Source organism: Triturus cristatus, chromosome 4_2 (genome assembly GCF_964204655.1).
Source record: "Triturus cristatus chromosome 4_2, aTriCri1.1, whole genome shotgun sequence".
Classification (NCBI taxonomy): Eukaryota; Metazoa; Chordata; class Amphibia; order Caudata; family Salamandridae; genus Triturus; species Triturus cristatus.
Window position 1 is genome coordinate 615486176 of NC_140586.1, and position 27053 is coordinate 615513228.

General features: G+C 48.2%; 1 long non-coding RNA gene across 1 annotated transcript; it reads right to left on the reverse strand.

The window, feature by feature from the left end:
* Nucleotides 1-3714: 3714 nt before the first annotated feature.
* LOC146834752 (uncharacterized) lies at nucleotides 3715-19938 on the reverse strand. The gene is made up of 3 exons (XR_014960333.1): nucleotides 19889-19938; nucleotides 4700-4764; nucleotides 3715-3747 (listed from the first exon to the last, which is right to left on the reverse strand). It is a non-coding gene; the product is annotated as an uncharacterized LOC146834752 (long non-coding RNA).
* Between the last annotated feature and the right edge of the window lie 7115 nt (nucleotides 19939-27053).

The window sequence follows — 27053 nt, forward strand, 5'->3', positions numbered from 1 at the left end:
AAACCTATGGTTTTTTCAGTGAATCTATTTATATATATATTACCTACTGGCGGTTGCCAGTAGGTAGTTATAGTTACAACCTAGTTTCCATAGGAAAATAATATTTTGACTTGCTAATAACTTTGGCGTTGTTTAACGAATCTTTGCGAAATTCTCCGCTAAAAAAGTCTATCCAGGTCAGCTCCTATCCTGAAAGGTTGGGGGTGATTCGTGAAGAAGGGGGGATAAAAAAAGGAATTTTCTCCATGTTAATTTCCATAGGAAAGTTTGCGATGAGCTACAGCCTGAACTGCTGAACAGAATTACCCCAAATGTGGCAGAAAGGTAGAACTTGGTTCAGAAAGCGACCTTTTTTTTAAATGGTGTAAATCCGTTTAGTAGTTTTTGAGAAATTCAAAAAATAAGAGTCAAAAAATCAATTTCCTCTAGGAAACTTTGTGCAATGCTAGAGCCGAAACTACTGAACACAATTGCCCCAAATTTGGCAAAGAGGTAGTGCTTGGATCAGAAAGTGACCTTTTTTTAAATGGTGTAACTCCGTTCAGTAGTTGCCGAGAAATTAGAAAAATAAAAGTTTTGATATCTGGGTGGAGCCTAAGTCCTGAGCATGAGCTTCACTGTGATTGGCTGCCAACACTCCAAACCAGGAAGTGTTGGCAGCCATCGTGTGACTCGGTAGAAACAAGTCACCAGAAAACAGAGAAACAAAGGTATAAAACAAGAGAAGGTGGCAGGGTAGAAACACCCTGACCCCCTAGGCCTGCTCAGGGGGTCCCAGAAGGACCCTCAGGGCCAAAGAAAGCATTAAAAAATATATATATATCGACGCAATTCGCGCTGGGGTCACGGGTTCCCGCATTTTATTTTAGTGAGACCCAGGGGTGGGCTAGATCCTGGGGGCATTTCTTAAAAATTAATAGTGGGAGCTCGCTGGGGCTGCGGGGGCCCGCTGGGGTCCCGCAGACCCAGGGCTTCACTCATGTTGGGAGGGAGGTTGCACGGCCCCCCTCCTGGATCCCTCCATGTGCTTATAACTTTGGCGTCATTTGACGAATCTTTACTAAATTTTCCCAAAAGTTTCTCTTTCTTGATCAGCTTGTATCTTGAAAGTTTAGGGGTGTATTGAGGACGTAAAAGGTTAGTTGTTGATTGAAAGCAAGTTCATTGCGAGATATTTGCACCCACGACCAGAGCCATCCAGCTGCGAAGACATATTACAGGGTGATTGGTCAAGGGGGGGCTGAGAAAAAAGGGGATCCGAAAAAGTGTTTTCTCAATGCCTTTTCCATGGGAAACTAAAGTGTTTTTTCAATGCATTTTCCATAGGAAACTTTAGACAAGGCTATAGGTCAAACTGCTGAACGGAATTATGCCAAATTTGGCAGGGAGAAAGGTCTTGGTCTAGAAAGCGTGCTTTTGTTGAAATGGTGTAAATCCGTTCAGTAGTTTTTGAGATATTAAAGGAAAAATATATATATATATATCTGGACGGGGCCTAACTTTCGAGCACGAGCTTGCCTCTGATTGGCTGCTAACACTTCAAACCAGGAAGTGTTTGCATTCGTCTTGTGCCTCGCATCGAGTGAAAATATAAAAAAAAGGTCCCGGGGGCAATTTAATATACCGGATCTCTATCTGTGTGAGATGCCCCTTTCAAGCTGTGTATCCCTACATCAGCAGGTAATGCACCCTCTTCCCTCATCAAGAGCATACCTCCAACAACATTCTTGGGCCCGCAAGTCTCCCTCTGCAAACCACTTGTCGGCTCACAGCTCTTCAGGTGCGAATTCTCGGGCCCGCAGTTGTATCTGTGAAGCCAAGACTAGAAATATACCGCAGGTCTCTCTCTGCGAGATACGCTCTTCACACTCCCTCTCCCCACATCACTGTTCCACAGCTATCCCTTTGGAAGCCGATGGCCTGCACCTTTCCCTATACTAGTCGGCCCGCAGGTGTTCCTCTGCGAGCTGGCCCGCATCTTACCCTCTGTGAACTGACGGGCCGCGGTTCTCCCTCTATGAGCCTACCAGTCGGTTCGCAGTTCTTTATCTACGAGCCAGCCCTCCGGCTCGTAAGTCTCTGAGAACAGATGCAAGGGAGGCAACGATCATGCAGGTCGGACACCAAACACTGCTCCGACATCCCCCCAGCAGGAGCTCCTTGTCTGTCATCCCTCCTCACCCCCACCCCCCACAAACAAATGTGACAGTCATGTTAGGGAATCTGGAATATAACAAATGATTGGTTAATGTTAAATTATTAATAAGAAGATATTTGTGAGGTTGGACAAATAAGAATCTTAGTTATGTATGGATTTACATATAAAACATTTTATTAAAACAAAACAACAGCAAATAAAACTATGCACAGCCATGTCATGTCATCGCTGGACCATTTGTGAATCACAGCCTGCAAGACAAAAAGAAAGAGAGAATGAGTGAGAGAGAGAGGAATACAAAGAAAAAGAGAAAGAGTGAGAGAGAGAAAGAGAGAAAGAGTGAGATACAAGGAAGAGAGAAAGAGAGAAACAGTGTGAGAGAGAGAGAGAAAGAGTGGGCGCGAGGAAGAGAGACAGAAAGAGTGTGAGAGAGGAGAGAAAGAGTGAGAGAGAGGAACACATAGAAAGAGTGAGAGAGAGAGAGGAAGACAGAGAAAGAGAGAAAGAGAAAGATAAAGAGTAAGATACAAGGAAAAGAGAGAGAGAAACAGTGTGAGAGAGAGGAAGAGAGAGAGAGAGAAAGAATGAGAGAGAAGAAGAGAGAGAAATAAAGAATGGGAGAGGAAGAGACAGAGAAAGAGAGAAAGTGTGAGAGAGAGAGAGAGAGAGAGAGGAAGAGATAGAGAGGGAGTGTTGACATTGGAGAAAATCTTCGCAGCTCATCTTTGTGCCACCGGTGTGTCTCCAACCACGTGCCGGGACATAGTACATCCACAAGTTTAGTCATCTGAAAGATAGTATAGAATTAGTAATTGCAGAGCACATACAACTGCACACGCCTAATTCTCTGTTTCGCCAATGCGCTCAGGCTGCTGCAGCCCATCCACTCTCACTGCTCGGAGGTGTCTGTGCGCTCTTGTGCACCCAGGCTGCTGCACACTATCCACTCCCACCGCCCAGAGGTGACTGCCCATGCTGTGGCAAGAAGCCTCTCTACTCACCTTCCGCCACCGGTGTGTGTGTAAGAGGGTCCACCACGTCCCGAAGGAACTTTCTCAGGCGTAGTCAGGATGGCCACACATCATTTAAGGTTTTACACGCATTCAGCTGTGGTGGTGTTGGGGGGCCTCAGTTCGAGAATCACAGCCTGTTAGATAAAAAGCAAGATAAGATTGTGCGTCATGCATCCATCAAAGGAGAGAGAAAGAGAGAGAGAAAGAGTGAGAGTGAGGAAGAGAGAGAAAGAGTGAGATACAAGGAAGAGAGAAAGAGAGAAACAGTGTAATAGAGGAAGAGAGAGAGAAACAGTGTGAGAGAGAGGAAGAGAGAGAGAAAGAGTGAGAGAGAGAAAGAGAGAGAAAGAAAGAATGAGAAAGAGAGAGGAAGAGACAGAGAAAGAGAGAAAGAGTGTGAGAGAGAGAAAGGAAGAGATAGAGTGAGAGAGAGAGAAAGAGTGTGAGTGACAGAAAGGAATAGAGAGGGAGAGTGAGTGTTGACACTGTTGAGAAAATCCTCACAGCTCACCTTTCTGCCACCCGTGTGTCTCCAACCACGTACTGGGATATAGGGCAGCCCTCAAGCTTAGTCATCTGAAACATAGTTTGGAATCAGTAATGGATGAGTACATACAACTGCGCACGCCTAAATCACTGTCCCGCCTTTGTGTATCCAGGCTAGTGTACCCCATCCTCTTCCACTGCCCAGAGGTGTCTACCCGCTGCTGTACACCCAGGCTACTGCACCCCATCCACTCCCACAGTCCATAGCTGTTTGCCCGCCGCTGCGCACCCAGGCTGTTGCACCCCATCCACTCCCACTGCCCAAAGGTGTATGATAGCTGCTGCGCACCCAGGATGCTGCACCCCATGCACTCCCACTGCCCGGGGGTGACTGCCTGCCATTGCGCACCCAGGCTGCTGCACCCCATCCACTCCCATTGCCTGGAGGTGACTGCCCGCCGCTGGGTAAACAAGCCTCTCTGCACACTTTCCGCCACCGGCGTGTGTCAAAGAGGGTCCACCACATGCTGAAGCAACCTCCTCACCCATTGTGTACATGCAACGAAGCTCACAATTCAGGTTGAGCGTTGATTGCAGGATGGCCACGCATCATTGCAGGCCTGATAGACAAAAAGCAAGATAAGATTGTGTGTCATGCGTCCATCATAGAAGAGAGAAAGCGAGATAGAGAGAGAAAGAAAGAGTGAGAGGAAGACAGAGAGAAAAAGAAAGAAAGAGTGAGAGGAATACAGAGAGAAAGAGAGAAACAGTGAGAGTGAGAGGAAGAGAGAGAGAAAAAGAAAGAAAGAAAGAGTGAGAGGAAGACAGAGAGAAAGAGAGAAACAGTGAGAGAGACAAAGAGAAAGAGAAACAGTGAGAGAAAGGAAGAGAGAGAGAGAAAGAGTGTGAGAAAGAAGAAGAGAGAGAGAAAGAGAGAAACAGTGTGAGAGGAAGAGAGAGAGAAAGAGTGTGAAGGAGAGAAAGGAAGAGATGAAGAGGGAGAGTGAATGCCCATACTGTGGACAACACCATCACAGCTCACCTTTACACCACTGCTGTGTCTCCAACCATGCGCCGGGACCTAGTGGAGCCCTCAAGCTCCCACATCTGAAATATAGTACAGAATTAGTAATGGCAGAGTATATACGACTGCGTTCGCCTAAATCGCTCTGCCGCCTTTGTGCATCCAGGCTGCTGCACCCCATCCACTCCCGCCGCCAAGACGTATTTGCCCACCGCTGCGCACCCAGGCCTCACTGCTCACCTTTTTGCACAGGGAACCCTCCACATCATGCAGCCGCACTCCACAAAACTACAAGTCTTACATATGGTGCTGCTTCTTGATTTTTCAATGGCAGAGGACATACTAGTGCACCTATCATCATCGCAGGTTGCACACCTGCTCAGTCCTTGTGGTGCCACTAACTCAGTGACCAGTGAGGCCACGCACGTGGTGGTAGGCCTCCCTGTTCGATGGCTCAGGCCTACATAAGGTGTCCGGACCACCGGGATGGGCCATCAAAGTGCATGCGGTGGGAACAACTCTAAAATGGTGTAGAGCATGTGCGCCCGGTCTTTTTTTTTGGTAGGGTCACGTGTCCTGTGACGCCTATGCTGGATGGGTCTGGTGTGGGTGTATACCAGCCGTGAGGGAGTGGCTGTGGCATACTGACAACTAGACCTGTGACCAGCAGATCACTACAATGAAAATCTGGGCCATGTAGCGTTATTGTCCTTCCCTGTAACCGTAAGCAGAGTGGGCTGGCCTGGAGTACGCTAGTCCTGCGTGAGGCTGTGAAGAATGACTCCGGAGCTATAGGCGTGGCTCCATCGTGAGCTGTATGAGGAATCAACTGATGCCATGCGGGTGTTCTTGTTGTAGGGCTGCCGTCACCCGGGTCGCATGTTGATGTGTCACTCTGTGAGCCAAGTCCCACAACATGGCCAACATGGAAGGTACGGGGAATCACTGACCCTACATTGATCCATAGTTCCACACAAGAAAGATGGTGGACATGTCACATCTGTGTGGACTGTGATGTGAATTTTTATTGCACATTCAGTGGAGTGTTGCAGCTGTAGCAATAAGCGAAGGTGCGCCAAAGGCAAGCCCGTCTGCGCCCGTCCGCGCCAGGACGCCGCCAGGAGCCAGGGCATCTGCTAGTTCAGCCTCAAATTGCAGTAAGAACAATGTGAGATACAGAGTGACAGAACTCCTGCCAATCCGGGACAATAGCCACTAGCCCGGCTTGGCATGCCGAAATGCGGGGTTGCAGCACCTGGAAGGGCCCTTCTCCTGCATGTACTGCAGGCATCACAGTGCAACTCCAGGCCCAGCAGAATTTCGGCCAAATACCCCTATAAAGCCAAGGAAGCACGACATAGACACAAATGCTCCCACTGCACCCAAAATAATTGGTCATAACCTGATCCCTAAGGCTACACCCTCCCCTCACAGGCAAACCTGGAAAGGCTTTCTGGGAAACGTGAGGTCACTCCCTAAACATGCCACAGAGATCTGGGACATACTAAACTCCGACTCACCCGATGTGGGTTTTCTGACAGAAACATGGCTAAAACCATCTAGTGGCCCCACAATCACCCTTGCTACCCCAGAAGGGTACAGGATTCAGAGACTCGACAGGCAGGCAAAAACTGTGGGAGGGGTCGCTATAATCCACAACGAGCGAGTAAAAATCACTAACATAGAACAACGCAGCAATGCGCATACCGAAATTATGATTTTTAGGATGGAAATGGCACCTCCTGACTCATGGGGAGGGGCACTGGTATATCGCCCACCGGGCCCCATTGCGGATTTCTCCGTGCAGCTCATGGAACTGATAGCCCCCCACGTGATCTCCTCCAGTAACTTCTTACTGTTAGGAGACTTCAACATACACAGTGAATGCCCTGACATATTAGAAACAACATCATTTCTCACAGATCTGGCCATACTGAATCTCACCAAAATCAATGATGGCCCCACGCCCTCAGCAGGTCATACTATTGATATTGTCTTCTCTAATTCACCCCGGCTTCCTTGCGAAGCACCACGACCCGTGTGCTGGTCGGACCATGCACTCATTAACTTTCTTGTGCAGGGACCCTATGAATCCCAGATATCGATCTCCCACACCCAATTCTCTTACAGACAGTGGTATAAAATCAACCCTGAGTCTTTCACATTAGCCTTCGTACCCCCCAGGTACTCTCCGCTTAGCAACCTTGAAGAAAACCTTACCCTCTTCAATAAAACAGCCCTAACTGCCATTGACGCGATAGCCCCCCTGAAAACCTGCATGAAAGCACCCAGACAATCCCAGGCCATATGGTTCACCCCCGAACTCCGCAAGAATAAAAATCACTGTAAAAATTTGGAAAGGAGGTGGCGACGTACCCATCTCGAAGTAGACAAAGAGAACTACAGAACTGCCGTCGCCCTCTATCATAAGAACATCAAGCGGGCCCGGAGAACCCATATACCTCAGCAGCTAAGCCAGGCTGGCAACACCCCCAAAATCTTATATCAGATTCTGAAAAATGTCACCTGCCCCAAAGCATGTGAACTAGAAGAAAATCTTTCCCAGTCTCTCTGCAATAAAATCAGCACCTTCTTCATACAGAAAATCGACGCCATCTATAATAAATTCACCAAGACAGGATGCGCCTCGATGCCAGATGATACTCCTGTACCCCTCAGTGCTGGGCCCAAAACACTGCTGGCCTTTCCTCCCCTATCGCGAGAGGAGACTGTAGCACTTATGCGCAAGGTTAAATCAGGCTCACCCCTAGATGTCCTGCCTGCTAAAATCTCAGCCTCCCTTGCCACCCTGATATCCGACCCTGTCTGCTCCCTATTAAACTCATCTTTGAAGGAAGGCCTCGTACCTCCAACTTGGAAGGCGGCCCAGATTATCCCTCTGTGGAAAAACACCAAAGCCCCCATGGAAGATCTCCCCAATCTACGCCCCATCTCCCTCCTACCCTACATGAGCAAGGTCCTTGAAAAACATGTCAATAAACACCTCTCTGACCATATCAAATCGGCTGGCTACCTGGATCCGTCCCAATCTGGTTTCCGCGCTAATTATAGTACAGAAACTGCTCTGGTGGCCATCACAGACAACATCAGGCTTGCGCTAGATCAGGGCCAAGCTACCCTCCTGGTGCTTTTGGACCTTTCCGCCGCATTCGATACTGTTGACCACCAGACCTTGCTCAGAAGAATGAGGGAAGCAGGGTTGGGGGGAATGGATAACCAGCTTCCTCTCCAAGCGCACTCAAACCATCAATCTGCGTCCATTTCGGTCCACCACAGAAGAATTGACCAAGGGTGTGCCACAGGGCTCATGTTTGAGCCCAACCATGTTCAACATCTACATGGCCCCCTTGGCCACGCTGCTGAGATACCACGGGTTTGTCCCAATATCCTACGCAGATGACACCCAACTCATCTTTTCCTTCGATAAGTCATCTCAGACAGCCCAAGCTTCCTTTTCCTCTGGGTGCTGGCAATCTCACAGTGGATGAGCAGTAACTTTCTGCAACTGAATGCCAGTAAAACAGAAATTATCCTTTTCGGAGAAGCTCCTCTCCTATGGGCACCCACTTGGTGGCCTAAAGAATTGGGTACTGCTCCCGCCCCAAAAACCACAGCAAAAAACTTAGTGGTGCGTCTCGACCAGGCTCTTACAATGAAAGAACATGTTACCCACACAGTCAGTGCATGTTTCCAGGTGCTGGGCCTCCTGAGAAGAGCCCTCCCCTATCTCCCGGACTCCTTTCATAAGACTCTCGTACAAGCCCTGGTACTGAGCAAACTAGACTATTGCAACGCTCTTCTGGTTGCGGCCAACAAGGCCGCCCTAAACCGCTTGCAAGTGGTACAAAATACCGCAGCTCGCTTAGTTGCTAACGCACCCTACAGGCCAGCCTCACTCCCGCTGCTCCAACAACTACACTGGCTACCTGTAGGGAAACAAGTGAAGTTCACGCTTTGCTGCCTGATGCACAAGGCATTGTGGGGTAACGGTCCCCCTTACTTGGCGGAGAGGCTCCACCAATATATCCCTATAAGGGACCTGAGATCTCGGTCTAAATCTCTGCTCAAAATCCCCAGGATAATAAAAACCCGAACAGGAGGAAAAGCTTTCTCCTATCAGGCGCCCCTAATATGGAACCAGCTCCCCCTGCCCTTAAGACAATGCCCGGATTATCTGAAATTCAGAAAGGCCCTGAAATCCACTCTCTTTTTGGCATAACACGTCACTACACTTTCTTTTGCAACTCTGCAAGCGCTGAGAGACCCCACCGGGGGTGATTCATTCGCTATACAAGCCAATTAACATAACATAACATAACAATACAGGGCCATGCAAAGTCCAAATTTCAGTTTTTGGGACATGGAGGGCAGCCAATTAGAGACAAGCTCGTTGTCGGAGTTAGGCTGCGCCAAGATATGTACTTATACAATCACTCCGCCAATCCCCACGCACTTCTAAATTCACTATACACTCTCCTTGCAGTACTCTAGTCATCCAGTCTCTACGTACGTACTTGTACAATGACCGAGACAAAGTTACATAATCAAAGATTTTTCCCACTGTCAAAGGTAAGTTGGTTGCATACGCTGTCCAGAGCACAATGTAATGTGGTAGGGCCCAGGAGCAGCATGTTGCATACATAATGAACACACGGATACAGATAGATAGTGGAACTGGGTACGGGCACGTGCGCTCAACTCCTTTTTATTACCAGGGTCACATGTCCAGCCAGTGACGTCTGTGCTGGATGCATGTGGGGTGAGTGTAAGCCAGCCCTCCGGGAATTGTTGGTGCTGGTAACAAGTAAAACAGTAATCATCGGATCACACACAGAGATTCAATAATAAAGGGTCCATGACTTGTGCTGCACTAAGTTAGGGGCATCAGATATGAAATAATACACAAAAGATTCTATCGTAAAGGGTTCATGACTTGTGGTACACTGAGGTAGGGGCAGCAGATCTGAAATCACACACAAAATATTCTATCATAAAGGGTCCATGAGTTGTGGTGCACTGACGTAGGGGCATCAGAAGCATTCCGCATGTGCACAGCTAGCGATGATGCGTGGTCTGGGAAGGCCGCACTGGTAGCAATGTTTGTTGCCTACTGGACTGCGTCATCTGCAATTGCAACTCAATCTGAATTGCGAGCCCTGCTGTCCGCAGTGTAGATCGAAGGCAGTAGTCTGTACAGACATAAGTCTGTGGTGCTTTGCCGCTGTGTTCGCAGGAGGCCTGTGTCGAGGAGGCCGGCGGACATGGCGGCATCCACATGGCAGGGTGAGGGCGGCTGCTCTGGCAGATGCGTTAGGCTTCACACAAGTGAACCACGCCCAGAGCCCCAGCCTATTTATTCACACTTCTATGCTGGAGTGGCGTACGTTGGAGCAGCCCACTGCGCTTTCGCTTACAGGGGTCGATTAGACAGGTACATGACCGAGATCTACCCACTGCCTGAGGTAACATAGTTGCTTCCACTGTCCACAACACTACAAGCACCAGCAGAAAAAGTACACATGGAGAGGTTTGTGCTCTGCATAGTGAGGTCTATCCAGCACATCACCGCTACACTTGGTATTGTGTGCATTATTATTGGTGTGTGACTTGCGTCCTTCACATATGTTTTGTTGCCACATCTCGCAACATTCAGCTATTGTGTGGCTGAGGGGCCATGCTGTTTTTGGAAGGTTTGCTGTCCTGTTGTGGGCTGCCTCGGTGGTAGTAGGGGGGGTGGTCCAGGGTGGAGGTCCTGAGGGTGGTGGCAGTGGGTTTTGTGGCCTTCTTGGGTGTGGGAGGTGCATGATCACTAGCTCTATGACATGAGTTGGTCTTCAGATGTGATTCTGGGCTGGGCTCCCTTTCACACTGTAGGTAGTCATCCTACTTTACACCAGTAAAAGGCAGAATTTACATTCCTACTGCTGCCGCAGCTTATCGCTTGTTTTATTATTATTATTAGCGTTAGTTGTTGCTCACATTTGTGGCGATTTATTTTTGCGGAAGCCATTGCTGGAAAACTGACAATATCGTCTGTTTTCACCAGGTTGAGAATGGAATGATAATTCAAATCACTGAAAAAACCATAGGCTTAATGAACATTATAATTAGAAATTAGCATTTAAAATTCCTTTGAAATTCACTAATAAATCCTTAGGTTTCAGGGACATTATAGTTACAAATTATCATTTTAATAACCTTTGAAATTCACTGAAAAAAACATAGGTTTCAGGGACATTATAGTTACAAATTAACATTTAAAAAAACATTTGAAATTCAATGAAAAATCCATAGGTTTCAGGGACGTTATAGTTAGTTGCACATTTCACTCGTACAAAACCATAGAAATTCGGCCGTTATAGTTAGTTGAGCTAACTATAACTCACGCCCCCGCAATGCACTGCTGATTATGTCACATAATACATCATTCATGACATGGTCAATGACATCACTCATGACATCTCAAATGACATCACTGATGACATCACTGATGACATCATCCATGTGAAAATCTGATGCACCTCCTCATACCTTAATAAAACCTTTGCTACACCCACTCTAAAATACAGACTACCATTTTCGAAACAATAGAGACACTAATACCAGTTATTACATATTATTATTATTATTATTCTGAGTTTTATATAGCGCCTGGTTACCAATAGGCATCCCAGCGCTTGCCGGCACATACCGCTACTGCAAGGATGAGGGGATTACACAAAAAACAAAAAAGTTTTTAAAAGTTTACGGAACCGAAGGAGACTAGCTTCCGAGCGCAGTTGTAGGGGCAATGAATTCCACAGAGAGGCCACATTTATTGAAAATCTTCTGCCACCGGTTCTTGCCTTTTTCACCCTGCCAACCTGAAGGAGATGTTGATGATCAGAGCGGAGAGAACGAGAGGCCTTGTAGGGCTGAACCAATTCCTCCAAAATAGGTGGACCTACCCCATGCAAAACTTTGTGGGCGATGCAGAGTGACTTAAATTTCACCCTGTCCCTCACCGGGAGCCAGTGCAATGCCCTCAACGCCGGGCGGGCAGATTGACGCCTAGGGAGACCCGTCAGGAGCCTAGCAGCCGCGTTCTGCACTTGCTGTAGTTTATTCAAGGTAGCCTCGGGAGCACCCAGGAAAAGCGCATTGCTAAAATCCAGTCGCGAGATGATAAGTCCCTGGATGAGAAGCCTACGAGTGGCTACTGGGAGCAAAGGCAGAATCTTCTGGGCTGAGCGGAGCAGGCCGAAGCACACGCCAGCAGTCTTTTTGGCATGGGTTTTAAACGATAGGTCCTGCTCCAGCCATGCTCCCAGGCTCTTGATCTCCAGCTTGGGGGGGGGTACCGGTCCAAGACAGTCAGGCCAGCTGCTGGGGGACAAAGATGGAGAAGAGTTCCCCAGCAGCATCAATTCCGTCTTGGAGCCATTTAACTTTAGGGCTGAGCTGCACATCCACGTGAAGATCTTTTCAAGACACGTGTGCAGCCGGTCGGGATGGTGCGCCGACTGGGGAAGGCCAACCACCAGCTGAGTATCATCAGCGTAGCTGATGATTTTAATACCCAGCGGCAGTACCACACTCTCCAGGGGGGCCATGTAAACGTTAAATAAGGTAGGGCTCAATGAAGAGCCCTGTGGCACACCACACTGGAGAGGGGATGAAGATGATTTTTCCTGGCCTTCCCATACCTCAAATGAGCGACCTTCCAAGAAGGAGGCGAACCATTTGAGGGCCAGACCCGTAATCCCCACCCCCGAAAGCCGTTGGAGAAGCACCTGATGGTCCACGGTGTCAAAAGCAGCGCTGAGATCCAGGAGGATCACTGCCACTGAACCTCCCGAATCCAGCATGCTCCTCGCATTCTCCACGACCGCCAGCAGGGCGGTGTCAGTCCCCTGACCGGGGCGAAAGCCCGTTTGGGAGTCGCCCAGAAGGGAATTGGTTTCCAAAAAGTCCGAAAGGCGGCTGTTCACCAGCTTCTCAGCCACCTTACTGATACCCGGCAGCAAGGAGATAGGCCGAAAGTTGGCGAGGTCGGCGGGGTCAAGGTTAGGTTTTTTCAAAAGGGCCTTAACCACCGCCCCTTTCCAACTGGGGGGAACTACCCCCTGGACGAGAGACAGGTTTATCAGGTCCGTCACAGGGCCACCAATTGTAGATGACACCTGTTTAAGATATTTAATAGGTACTGGGTCTTTCGGGGAGCCGCTCTTCATAGACCCCAGAGCCACCAAGACTTCCTCCTTAGTGACCGGACCCAGGGAGGCCAGCTCCACCGATTGCAACCTAAGTTGGGAGGTGGGATTATCCTCCAAGGACGAGACCTCACCTGGCCGGGGAAGGGAGGCCAATATACTATCAATTTTGCTTTTAAAAAACGAGGCCAATTCTATACATTTTTTGCGAGGGTCCTCGTGGATAACCTGAGGATCGGGGGCATTCAGTAGCTCCTTAATAACCCTGAATGACTCTTTAGACGAGTTGGCCGCCAAGCCTATACGCTCTTCAAAGAATCTTGATTTTGCCACCCGGATAGCGGATTTATACCTGCTCAGGGCCGCACGATATTCTTTACGACTTGCCTCACTCCAGTCTCTCCTCCAGGACCGCTCTAGCCTCTTGCATCCCTTCCTCAGGGTTCTGAGTTCTGGCGAATACCAGGGTGCAGAGCCCATTCTCTTCCCCCTCGTAAGTTGTTTCTTTTTGGGTAGGAGAGTGTCCAAAGAATCCACGAGCCAGGTATGAAAATTCGCATCAGCAACTATTGGGTTAGCTCCCAGAGGGGGCTGCGTGGCCTCCAGGTGTGCCACCCAGGTGTCAACTGGGAGCCTCGACCAGGCTCTCTCCAGAGTGTGCACCCGTGAGACCACTGCAGTTGGGCTATTGAATTGCCATGTCGCGGACACCAGAAAGTGGTCTGTCCAAGGCAGGGCAAGAGCCGGAGATGAAATGAGATGGTCCAAGTTGGAAAGTATGGGATCAAGCAAGTGGCCCTTCTCATGGGTCATGCCCGAGTTGGCCAAATTAATTCCAAAAGATTTAAAATCATCGAGCAGATCGACTCCCGCGGCATTGGTGGGGTCCTCAAAATGGATATTAAAATCCCCGAGGACAACAAAGTTGGCAGTTGAAGAGGCAAGGAGTGCAGTAGTTTCAAGGAGAGAATTAGAGAAGCTACCCGGGGGTCCAGGAGGACGGTAAATCAACAAACCTACCAAAGACACTGTAGGTGACAACCGAAGGGAGAACTGTAAGCTCTCACAATCAGTCACCCCTCCATTCTGAATCTTACAAGCAAGAGTGTCTCTATAGAGAACTGCAATTCCTCCTCCCCTCCCTTTAGGTCTATCAAGATGGACTATGTGAAAACCCGGGGGGAGTGCTCTGACCATGTCAGGACCTGAGCTGGGGGAGAGCCAGGTCTCAGTGAGAAACAACACATCCAACTCGTGGTCTAAGATAAGTGAGTTAATTTCAATGGCGTGGCTCGGCAGGGACCGGCAATTTAACAAAGCCATGGAAAGAATAGATTTCACAGCCACTGAATTATGGCCGGAGGGGCAGGCTCTACATGGTAAAAACGGAATGGTTCCCATCCGTGCAAAGCTACAACTAATGGGATGGGGCGGACGCAAAGTCAATAGTGCGTCCCTCCCATATCGAAGCCTAGTAATCGATGGCGCCACTGAGTCGGGCATGATGACAGGCACTAGGCCCGTCTGGGCCCGGACGGGCACAGACGGGCTTGACTCTGGCGAAACTCCGGCCATATTCCGGCGATGACGCTGCGTGATGACGCTGCGCGTCAGCATGGCTAGCTTTATGCTCGCCGAGCACGGGACACTAGGAACACTAGAGCGCTACCTGCGCCTCATGCAATGTCCCCCCTCCCAAGATGGCCACCAACACGAGACAGTGGGCAGGGACCCGCTAAAACGCGGTGATTGACCAAGTTAAGGTGAGAGTGAAGTGGCAGCAATGCGGGTATGCAGGTGGCATGAATTTAAAAACAGGGGAAGACCAAGAAACTAAGTTAAAAATAGAAGACAAAAACGGGACGTATTTTAAAAGTAAATTACAGGAGCAGCCAGCAGCGGAGTAGCGGTAAGTGCGAGGCTATCCCAACGCAAGTGGTCAAGATGTTAAGACATACACACGCACCGCTTCCTAGGTCTACACACACATCCACTCATTCACCCATACAGTCACTCATACATGCAGTGACTCATCAATACAACACTAATATAGGCACTCATACACCTATACAAACACTCACACGCCGCCACTCGTCCAGAGTTACTCACACATCTAGTCAGTCATGCAAAGAATCAATCACACTTCTATTTACTCAGCTATACAGTTATACACACACAACCTCACTTATTCATACTGATACTAACATTTACTTACTCTCTTATACAATCACTGATACAAGTACACACTCATCCATGCAGCCCTCTTACAATCACTGACTCTCACATATAGTCATTTATATACTCCAACTCTCTCATGCACTGTGTTTTACATATGTAGTTACTTGGACATGTTGCACTGAGATATCCATTCCCTCACCAACATATCCATACACACACTCACCCACCCATACAGCTGTTTCCACATGCAGTCTTGAACCCATACACCCAGTGAATAAAGAACTCACACATCTATGCACAAAATCACACACCTCCCACCCACCCACACACACACTGAGGCACCCATACAAATACTCAGGCAACCAATCAATAACCCATATAGACACTCATGTCGCTACTCATCAACCAATTCAGCAGCTTACAGAGCAATAGATGGACTCATACAGACATTCACACAGTTTAGTCACTAACCCATGAATTTAGTAAGACACATTTAATCACTTACTTATACAGTCAGTCACACATCTACTAAATCCTCCATCCACACACTTAAACACCCACTCATTCTTCAATATACCTTGGCCAATATATTTATAAAACATTTAAACTTTACAGAAACACACAGTCACTAAATGATGTCATCAGTGATGTCATTTGAGATGTCATCAGTGATGTCATCAGTGATGTCACTGACCATGTAATGAATGATGTAATATGTCACGTCAGCAGCAGTGCATTGAGGGTGCATGATTTATAGTTAGCTCTACTAACTATAACGGCTGAATTTCTATGGTTTTGTACGAGTGAAATGTGCAACTAACTATAACGATATTCAGAAGTGCTCAGCCTTGCAGTTCGGGGCTCGTCTTTGCGGACGCCACTGTAAGTAATAGTCCAAAAGAACCCTGCATTGAAATCAGAGGGCAGGAAGCTAGCCACACCAGCCAAACAATCTGCACCAAATATTTTATAAGGCTGGGCAGAGCTGGAGGAGCGGCACTACACAGAGGTCCACAAAACTCCGCTCCGCTCTGCCACTCGCCTCCATCCCCCTAGGAAGATTTACATTAAATATACATTAAAGGTAAAAAAATAAACACTTACCTTGACTGCGGCGTCCCCGGGCTGCCGTCCTCCTCTTCCTCTGTTTCACAATGATCTGCGCACGCACCCGCGCATGTGAATTTTTTTGCAAGGAATGAGCATGCTCACTCGGCCGCGCAGCGGACGAGCGCAGCGGGCGCGCCGGCGGCGCGCCAAACGCGCCAAAGGCAAGCCCGTCTGCGCCCGTCCGCGCCCTTGCGCGGCCAGGGGCCAGTCGTGCCGCCCCGTCCCAGATCCAGGCCCCCGTAGTTAGTTACTCTGCGGAGGCTTTAAACCTTATAAATAAGCGCGCCCAAGCACAAAAATGGCCTACAAATAACTGTTTGCAGGCCAAGTTTTTCATGTTAGAAGGCCCAGTATCCTGTCTCAATTGCAAATACCAATTGAGTACAGTTGAGGAACCCAATCACAATCTTGTCGTGAAAAAACCAGGTACTCTGGCCACCATGTCCCATAGAATCATTTTGTGTAATACGAGATCTTTAGCGAAACACCCTTTTGAAATATGGGACATGCTGACCTCCCAGGACCCTACCGTGTGTTTCTTTACCGAAACCTGGTTAAATCCCTCAAACCATGCGATGATTACGCTGGCGATTCCAGAGAATTATAAGTTTATTCATTTGGACCGGGAAAATAAAAAAGGAGGAGGCATTGCCATCGCTTTTAAAAAAGACCTGGAGGCAAAATGGGTCTCCTCAATATGTAATGAACAATTAGAACTAGGCATTTTTAAAATCACTGTCTCTCCTTCTGACACCTGGTATGGAGCTATAGTATATCGCCCACCAGGTACCAAAGGAAGTTTTGTTGATGTGCTAGTAGAATATCTTGCACTTCATATACTAGCAGCAAAAACCTTCCTCTTGTTGGGAGATTTCAACTTTCATGGAGAAAAAGTAGAGGACCCTGAAGTTATTACTGGCTTCTCTCTCAAACTTTTAGACCTCACTCAACGAATAATTGGTCCTACCCACAATGCTGGGCACCTATGAGACCTAATTAGACCTAGTTTTCTCCAACTCGGACCGGATCTACTGCGACCCACCGTACCCCCTTCCATGGACCGATCACTATATGATTACGATCTATATAACCTGCCTGGTCGAATTAAGTATAATACGGCCCACTAAACAATCCCTAAAGCTACGTAGGAGATGGGACAATCTTTCTCCTTTGGCATTTAATGAGACCTTTTCCATGTACCAATCAGACAACACTAAAGATATTTGTGAACAATTGGAAATTTTTAATACTGCATTGGAAGGAGCATTAGACAAAATTGTTCCAAAGAATTTAGTGAAATCAAGGCCCCAGAGAGATTCAACTCCCTGGTTCTCAGGTATATTGAAGCTAGAAAGGTCTAGCTGTCGGCATCTGGAAAGGAGATGGCACTCGGACAAATCAGAGGAAAACAGAACACTGTACAAGAGGGCTTTGTCCAAATACCACCTGAACCTAAAGGTTGCCAGACAGCAATATATTATTGGTCAAATTGACAATGCGAGCAACTCCCAGAAAACCCTATTTAAGGTTGTCCGGGACTTTGTCTCGCCAAAAGCCTGCAGACAGCGGCTCCTAGAATCACAGGAGCTATGTGACTCCCTGGCCTCCTTTTTTCGGGAATTTTTTTTGAATATTTATGCTAATTTCCCCACCACTACTAACTCTCTGATGGCTTCCTCTCAATCACCCTGGAATCAAAACAATACAAACGTATGTTCCCTCAACTGTTTTTCGTTAGTCACAGTTGATGAGGTGATTAAAGCTCTCTCGAGAGCTAAATCGGGATCACCATGGGATACCTGTCCTCCCAAAATTATGGCAGAGCTGGCCTTAAGCTGTGCCCCTGCAATCCGAGACATATTTAATAATTCCATCACTTCGGCCACAATCCCGACTGCTTGGAAAGAGGCGGTCGTATGTCCCATATTGAAGAAAGCATCGGCAGATCCCTGCTACCTCTCCTAGGAAAAATCTTGGAAAGCTGCATTAACAGCCAATTAAGCCTGTACTTACAGGAAAACCATCTTTTAGATCCATCACAGTCTGGTTTCCGTCCCGGTTTTAGTACAGAGACGGCTGTGTTGGTCGTTACAGACTCTCTCAGGCTAACTGTTGATAAAGGAGGATCAGTCATTCTGATCCTCCTTGATCTCTCCGCAGCTTTCGATACTATTTCCCACTCGAAGCTGTTGGAGAGACTTCAGGACTGTGGCATTAAAGGTCAAGCCTGGAAATGGCTAAAACAGTACTTATTGGGTCGAACGCAAACTGTTATGCTGGGACCGTATGTTTAAAAAAAAATGCTGCTTGACAGGGGAGTCCTCCAGGGTTCTTGCCTGAGCCCTACTCTCTTCAACCTATACATGGCTCCTTTGGCAAAAGCAGTCGAGTATCTGGGTTTTGAAATTGTGTCATATGCTGATGACACCCAGCTAATGTTCACAATCGGTCCGGACCCAGAACTCGACAAACCCCGCTTTGCCTCCGGTATGCTTGCCATCTTTGACTGGATGTCAAGAAACTGCCTCCAGCTCAACCCTGGTAAAATGGAGGTTATGCTTTTAGGTAAAGCCAATAACAGCTGGTCGGATGAGTGGTGGCCCAACCAACTTGCCCCCCCCCCCCCATTCCCAAAAAGCCGGTAAAGAATCTTGGGATTCATTTAGATCAGACCCTAACTATGAAAGATCAGGTAGCAGCTATAACCAGCTCCTGCTATTATGGACTTAGGTTGCTTAGGAAAATCTTCCCATACCTCCCCATATCTCAGCGTAGAACCTTAGTCCAGGCAATGGTTGTCAGTCGCTTAGATTATGGAAATGCGATGCTGGCTGAAGTGAGTCAAATCCATCTGGCTAAACTTCAGGTTATTCAAAACACGGCAGCACGGCTTGTTTTGAATCGCCCTCCAGGCTCGGCCTCAACACCATTGCTGAGAGAACTGCACTGGCTGAATATCAGAAATCGATCAATCTTTAAGATCTGCTGTTTGACCTATAATGCTCTAAGGGGAAGAGGTCCTCACTATCTTCGAAAGAAATTGGTCAAATACTCTTCTCAGAGAAATCTCAGATCCAATTCTTTGGACCTCCTTCAAGTTCCCAGAATCCGCCTCACACGCACAGGAGGTAGAGCTTTCTCATACTTAGCCCCTAGCTATTGGAACAAGCTTCCGTTAGCAGTCCGTAAAATTCAGTCACTGACCATTTTCAGGAAGAAATTAAAAACTTTCCTGTTTTAATCTGTTCCATGCGTTGTAGGTATATTTCATCTCCTGTATCTCCCAGTTAAGCGCCTAGATGCCCCAGGGTGAGTTGTGCGCTCTATAAAAAAAACCCTACCAATACCAATACCATGCGCGGGAGCATGCGTGAGCGCATTTCTTGCTCTCCGCCCATGGTTAATATTTTATTCAGGCAGAATCCACAGACGCATTTCAACCCTACACAGGTCTTGATCACATCACCTCATGAGTGGTCTGATACATTTATAAATGGTGACAACATCATTGAAAGTAACAAAAGACTTTAAAATGCTGATTGTTCCGACACAATTATATATGAGCATCTTTTTACATATTATTTATATATATATCAGTCAATCACATCACATAACTTAAACATAACGTATCTCTCAGTGTGAGCAGCATGCTATTTGAAAAACAAATATTCACATTTTTAGAAAGCAAAAAATAATTATTACTCACTGAGCCCTGCAACCTTGACATCAAGCAAGTTAAGCAAGTCCTGTCCCCAGTCACTAATGTCTGCCCAGGAGTGCTTCAGCTGCTGTGTTGTGCACTCCCATACTCTCCTACACTGCAGCCGAGTCTCCCACAGGGCGTATCCTTTCCTAGGCTTGCCGCCAACATGGAGGGAAGGTGACACTGAGCTCAAAAAATGAGGGAGGCACTGCACTGCCTGAACAGTGCCGGTGCCCTCAGGGTGTGTGCGTGGAACAGGCACCTCCAATGCTACCTGCTTCTGCCATGGGGGAACTAAAAGAAAGCAGAAAGTAAGATAGTGGAACAGGAGGAAGAGGACGGTCTCACTAGGAAAGAGAAAACAAACAAAGTGTGAAAAGTCATAAAAAAGTTAAAAAAAACAAGAACAGAATCATAAAATACACCAACAGAAAGAAAAAAAGTGTTAAAAAAGACGTAAATGAGAGGTGGATGGTTGGAATAACGATCAGATGGGGGAAGCTTAAGAGAGATAGAATAACAGGCCACAGCAGCATGAAGAGAAGCAGAAAGGAGGTAAAAAAAGATGGCTGCATCCATGTGCATCATGTGATGCAGTTTGCGCTGATTTTTTGGGTGAAATGCACTACTGGTGTGAACAAAACAGTATGACGAGTGGACAAGCATTTTAATGCAGTTGATGGAGTTCTACGGAATCTTGCTGAGTGTTTTTTACAACTCCATGGAATTCTACAGAGCAAAACTCTGTGATTTCCGCCAAGGCCTAACTTTGAGTTGCATGTGTCCTCACCCCCCTTAGGTAATAGGGTGGGGGCATGTACTCCTACTACTAAGTATAATTCTCATCCAGAGGTGGTTGAATCACACTTAAGCAGAAATGTGTGCCCAATAGTAGGTTTATATCTATGTGTGTGGAAACATCCACCCATAAATGTACCTTTTTGAATTGGACCAAGTGTGTTGCCAATGAGTAAAGTGAAACATTTACAAAATCATGTTTAAGCTAAGGTCATAACTTGATAGCAGTAGCAAAATTAGGGGGTCTGAAACCCTTTACCTTTCCTACCCCATCACAAACCCAAGCATTAGGAGGAGGCATGACCAAGTGAGGCACTGAGGATTACTGCTTTCAGCTTTTCCCATTTCCCTCTTCTCATAACTCCATCTTTGCTGTGGTCGGAAAGGAGATGGAGTAGAATTTGGGATTTGACCTGGCTGTGCTCCTTGGCCACAAATCTGACCATCAGAAAGTGAATGTTTCTAGTAGAGGAGCTGCACAAAAGTGTTAACTGCTCCCAGTCCTCCTCTGATGGCTCTCTATCTCAGATTTATTTTCCTTCATTGAAGGGAGTGCTGCATGAAAAACTGCAGCAGAAAAGGGAAGAAAATAGTGCAATTCCAGATTTTCTATTAATCGAATGCTGATGAGGCCAACGGTGGTGCTTGGCCTAAATTTAGCTGCGCTGTATGTTTCAGAATTGTGTTGTGGAGAAAAGGCGAGTCTGTACTGTCTAATGTTGGCTTTGAACTGGAGGTACACCTTCTAGTACACATTCCCGTGTGTAAACATCAGAACACAGGCCAGAAATGTAAGATGTGGCTTTAGGTAAAGCATACATGTACATGAAAGTATAAAAGACGATATACCACGTGGACCCTTGCTTTCTTCAGCATTAGGATTTGGGCCAGCTCACACTAGTTTAGAAAAAATAGTTTTGCACCCAAACTGAAATATTTTGCACTAGCCAGCCCCAGCCCCAAATATGTCCCACTTGCATGCATTTTTAAAAGATGACAAAAAGGTGTTTGGGAGGAGTACGGAAAATAGCTTTTGCGTGTGAAAGTTGGTCTGATGTTTGATGTGCTTTGTGAATCTTTGCTTCACTTAGGGCTAGATGTGCGAAGCATTTTCAGCTCACAAACGGCCAGATTCACAGAATCGGGGCACTTGCAACCTAAAAAAATGCATTTTTAAATGTACAAAGGGCCACATGTATCATTACTTCAAGTAGCGATTACCTAATTGCAATTTTCTCTGAATCGCAATTGGGTAATCGCTATTCCTAATGTATGAATTTTTGAGTTTCATTACCGTTTAGTAATGGGTCGCAAATAGACCTACCTCATGCATATTAATGAGGAAGGTCGCAACTCATTAGCATACGAGGAAAATATGGCCACCACATTTTTTTAGAGCAGACAGTTTTTCCACAGTCCACTGCCTACTCTTAAAAAATGAAAAAGAAACTTTTTTTTAAATGTGTCCTGTTTTCCTTTTAGGAAAACAGGATGCATTTAAAAGAAAAAAAAAACTTCTTTATTTTAAAAGCAATCAGAGACATGGTGGTCTGCTGACCCCAGCAGACCACCATCCCATTGAGTGTCTGGCAATTCCCAATCGGCCGAAAATTGCGACCTGTCTCATGAATATTAACGAGACAGGTCAATTGTGACCCGTTGGGAATCACAAATAGTACAAAACACACTGTTGCACCTAGCTATTTGTGATTTCCTAATAGCAAATAGCAAAAATTCGCTATTAGGAAATCGCAAACAAAGTGTATGTACATCTGGCCCTTAGCATTCCGCGAGTGCCAGCATAAACCCTAGAAAAATGTGAGCCTCTTCCTCTGATGATTATGAATTGATGACCCTAGGCTGGAATGGAAAATGCCATCCCTGTGCCTTTCAACATACAGCTGAAACCACCAAGACAAAAATAAATTTCAATGAGACGGTGCTAACTGTAATGAACGGCTGGTCACTGTTCTAGTGGGTATGTTACTGGCCTCTCTCTGGGGGCCCATCCACCACAGCCGTCACAGGACATGTGACCCTGACAATAAAAAGGGGCAGGCGTACATGCCCTGGGCTAGTTCTAAACCCTAACCAACTGTGTCTCTGTGGTCATTGCATAAGCATGGGGGCCTAGGGACCCACGACATTACATTGGCAATGAGCAGGTTGAGCCAGCGTTTAAAGCCGCCTTGTGTGGAGGGGGGGAAGGGGGAGAGTGCTGCCCCCTGCGAGCAGGTGTAGGACGCGCCTGATGACCTGCGGGGCATGTAAAGAGCCCTGGGTGTGAAGGAGCAGAGCGGGATCCCACCCCGCATCACAAGAGCTTGCTGAGTGGGAGGTGAATGTACCCGGGCCATCTGAAGAGGCTGACCCCAGAAGCCCGCAGAGAGGCAGAACCCACCCGGCAACTGAAGAGGAGCAGGTAAGGAGCAGCGGGATGGTGTTATCTCCCCGAGGTGAGACTGCCTGCGTGATGTAACTCAAGGCGTGCATGAAGGGCCAGCAGCAGAAGTGACGAAGCTGCGGCGGGTTGGACCGGCATTCACCTGGTATCAGAGAGGCAGCCGATGAAGAATAGGAGAGGCTGCTCGGGTGCCCGTGCGGGGTGATACCCGCAGTGGGTATGATGCTGCTGAGGCCGTGTCGAACAGTGTTAAGTGATGGGCCTGCCCCTGCAGTAGGATTGGGCAGCACGCAATGTGATTCCAAAGTGTATGAGGAGAAGTGGTGAAGCAAAAAAGGGATCCCTCCCTAAGACAGTAAAATACATTTTGTCTACTCCCCGCACAGCCCAAAAGAAAAATGTATACCGTGCTGAAGCGGCGTGTGCGCAGCCGTACCTGTTGGCCGGCACAGCTGTAGTGAGATGGAGGACCACAGCAGAGCACGATGCAGTAGAAGGGCCCGTTTGCAATGGAGAGCAAAGGCCAGGTGTGCCCTCATGCATGGCCTGAAAAGAGAAAGGAGAAGTGCTGCATGAACTCAAGCCACATGCAGAACCAGCGGCATTGAGGGAAGCGTGCCTCGAAAGAACAGTTTCCCCACCCTCCTAAGAGATAGTTGTGAAGCATGAAGAAGCCACACGAGCACAGTGCGAGGCTCCCCACAGCCCGTCACAGAGAGAGACTGCTGCTTAAGTGAAGAGAAAAAAAGGTTGCCGCATGGAGGAGAAGGCTGCAGCACCACAGGAATAGTGAGCCCGTGAGTGAAGAGAGTAACGCCCCTGCCGCCCATGGTGGAGGCGTCTAGGCACCTGGACAGGGCTCGGTGAGGCCTTGCTTGAGTGGGTGCGGCTCTGCGGTCCGTGAAGGCTGCATGCTGTTGATTCATCAAGCGTTACAACAAACAAATGATGGACGGAATGCTGACAATGCAGACATTCTCCCCCAGTCAAGAGATCTGAGTTAAATCCATCGTTCTTTTGCCCACTACACCACCCCAGTTTAGACATGGCCATATGCAAATCAGTCTTGACCCTGTGCCTCATGGGAACAGTCCAGCCCGAACTGCCAAGCCATGTCTTCCCTGGACCGGAATCAAGCATCCTAGGACCGGTTTCTGGCTATCAGCCGTCATCAGCCAGGATAGCTTGACTCCAGTGGCGTAGTGAGCACGGGTCCCACGTCTGGGAATACCCATCCCACTTAGGGCGAAAAGCGTTACAACAAACAAATGATGGACGGAATGCTGACAATGCAGACATTCTCCCCCAGTCAAGAGATCTGAGTTAAATCCATCGTTCTTTTGCCCACTACACCACCCCAGTTTAGACATGGCCATATGCAAATCAGTCTTGACCCTGTGCCTCATGGGAACAGTCCAGCCCGAACTGCCAAGCCATGTCTTCCCTGGACCGGAATCAAGCATCCTAGGACCGGTTTCTGGCTATCAGCCGTCATCAGCCAGGATAGCTTGACTCCAGTGGCGTAGTGATCACGGGTCCCACGTCTGGGAATACCCATCCCACTTAGGGCGAAAAGCGTTACAACAAACAAATGATGGACGGAATGCTGACAATGCAGACATTCTCCCCCAGTCAAGAGATCTGAGTTAAATCCATCGTTCTTTTGCCCACTACACCACCCCAGTTTAGACATGGCCATATGCAAATCAGTCTTGACCCTGTGCCTCATGGGAACAGTCCAGCCCGAACTGCCAAGCCATGTCTTCCCTGGACCGGAATCAAGCATCCTAGGACCGGTTTCTGGCTATCAGCCGTCATCAGCCAGGATAGCTTGACTCCCCGAGTGGGAAGGGTATGCTCAGACGTGAGTCCCTTGCTCTCCATGCCACTGGAATCAGGCTATCCTGGCTGACGAGGGCTGAAAGCCCGAAACCGGTCCTAGGATGCTTGTTTCCAGTCCAGGGAGGACCTGGCTTAGCAGTTCGGGCTGGACTGTTCCCATGGGGCACAGGGTCAAGACTGATTTGCATATGGCTGGGTTCAAACTGGAATGGCATGGTGAGCAAAAAAACGATGGATTTAGGCCCAGATCTCTGTACTGGGGTGAATGTATGTTCTGCATTCTGTCCATCAATTGTTGTTTTTGCAGTTGATTCATCAAGCAGCGAGTAGTGAAGCTGGACCCGCACTGGCCAGGGGCATCCCAAGGCCACACCAAATGCCCCCAATAATCGGCACTGCTATCATAATTGGCTGGGGGGTCCGGAGCATTTGTCCAGTGGTGCTCAGTCTGCGCGGCAGAAGAGTGGCAGCAGCATGGGTGGTGCTACGTGGCAAGGATTGAAAGATTTGGCCATGGTGCTGCGCTTTCATATGCAGTGCCAAGGTGCCAAGGAAAGAAGTGAGGCCCACAGAGTGGAGAAAGCTGTTGGGGACTCTAAGAGATGGTGCAGTGCTACCTAGTGGCCATAGGCGGTAACTTCCAGGAATCGAAAGAGAATCTGTAACATTGTCTTGCATCACAGAGAGGTGGCCTGAGCTACAAATGGGGGAATCACCATCATGAGTGTATGAACTGCCAAGATACTGAACAAGTGTGTACCCTATGCTACCCCAAGTGAGGATACAGAGACAAGGCTGTGCATTGAACCATGAGCTGTGACAGTGTGTGGTAAGAGGAGGGCCAGGCAATATTGAACTAGGAAGTTGTGTGAATTCTCAGAAAGACAGCCACAGACTGGTGGGCCTGAAGAAGGCGAAAAGAGTGTCTACCCGAGCAAAGATACCCTAGACTAGCAAGTGCTTTCAGGAAGAAGAACGTGCACCCCCAGTGGCAAAAAAACACCACCTCAAGGGGAAGGAGCAACATGAGCAAGCCGCCCACCACAGGAGTACCATCAGATGGAGAAAGGAGAGCACAAGGATAGAAGTGCACTGAAGATCGTACCCTAGACACTGACAGCACGGGCTGGAGCCCAAGAGCAAGCGGTCAGCAAGGAGGACCTGCACGAGGTCAGGGAAGATGACCTGCCAGAGGTCTGAGGAGACGATCTGCCAGAGGTCAAAGGAGACGACCTGCCAGAGGTCTGAGGAGACGACCTGCCAGAGGTCTGAGGATACGACCTTCCAGAGGTCTGAGGAGACGACCTGCTAGAGGTCGGAGAAGCGGCGACCTGAGGAGAGGTCAGTGAAGGGGCAACCTGAGAAGTGGTTGGAGAAGGGGTGACCTGAGAAGAGGTCTGCGAAGAGGACCGAGGAGAGGTCCGTGAAGAGGACACAAGAGCAGTCAGAGAAGGAAGACCTGAAATCCCAGAATGAAGACCGAGGATGAGTTGTGAAAGGAATGAGGTCCCGACAACAGGTCTGGTCACCGAAGGAAGAGAATGCATTGTCCTGGGTGTAGGAAGTGCACGTCACACGAAGAGGCCTGGTCAGAGAAGTGCAAGACCAGGGGGGACTAGACCGTGTCACGAAGTGAAAGAACATGAAGGAGGAAATTGTGTGGCATGACGCAACCCCAAAGACATTTCAAGAAGAAGAGAGCAGAAGAGAGGAGTGTGTGATCTGACAACTTGCACACCAGAAGGCAAAGGTGACTGAGTGCGAGAACATCTGGCATGGAGCACAGTACCTAGAGAACATCATTGGCACTTGGAGAAATAGCTAGCCATGAGTCTTCAGAACACCAAACAAACCTGGTGGTTGCAGAGGCGAGCAGGCTAGACCATTTGTGACATTCACCTTTGGGGTCGCATGGGAGACTGGGCGGTGGGGCTTCCTGGATGTCCTGAAGAAGAGGATCCAACCATTCCACACCAGACCGTGGTGACCCAGGGACAAAGACCTCAGGGACGCGGGTGAGAGTGGGTCTCACCAAGAGAGATGAGTCTACAGCCGCTCTTCCGCAGGTCAAAGAAAGACGTAGATCTTGTGCTAAGTGGCAGGAATAAAGAACTGCCCTTTGGA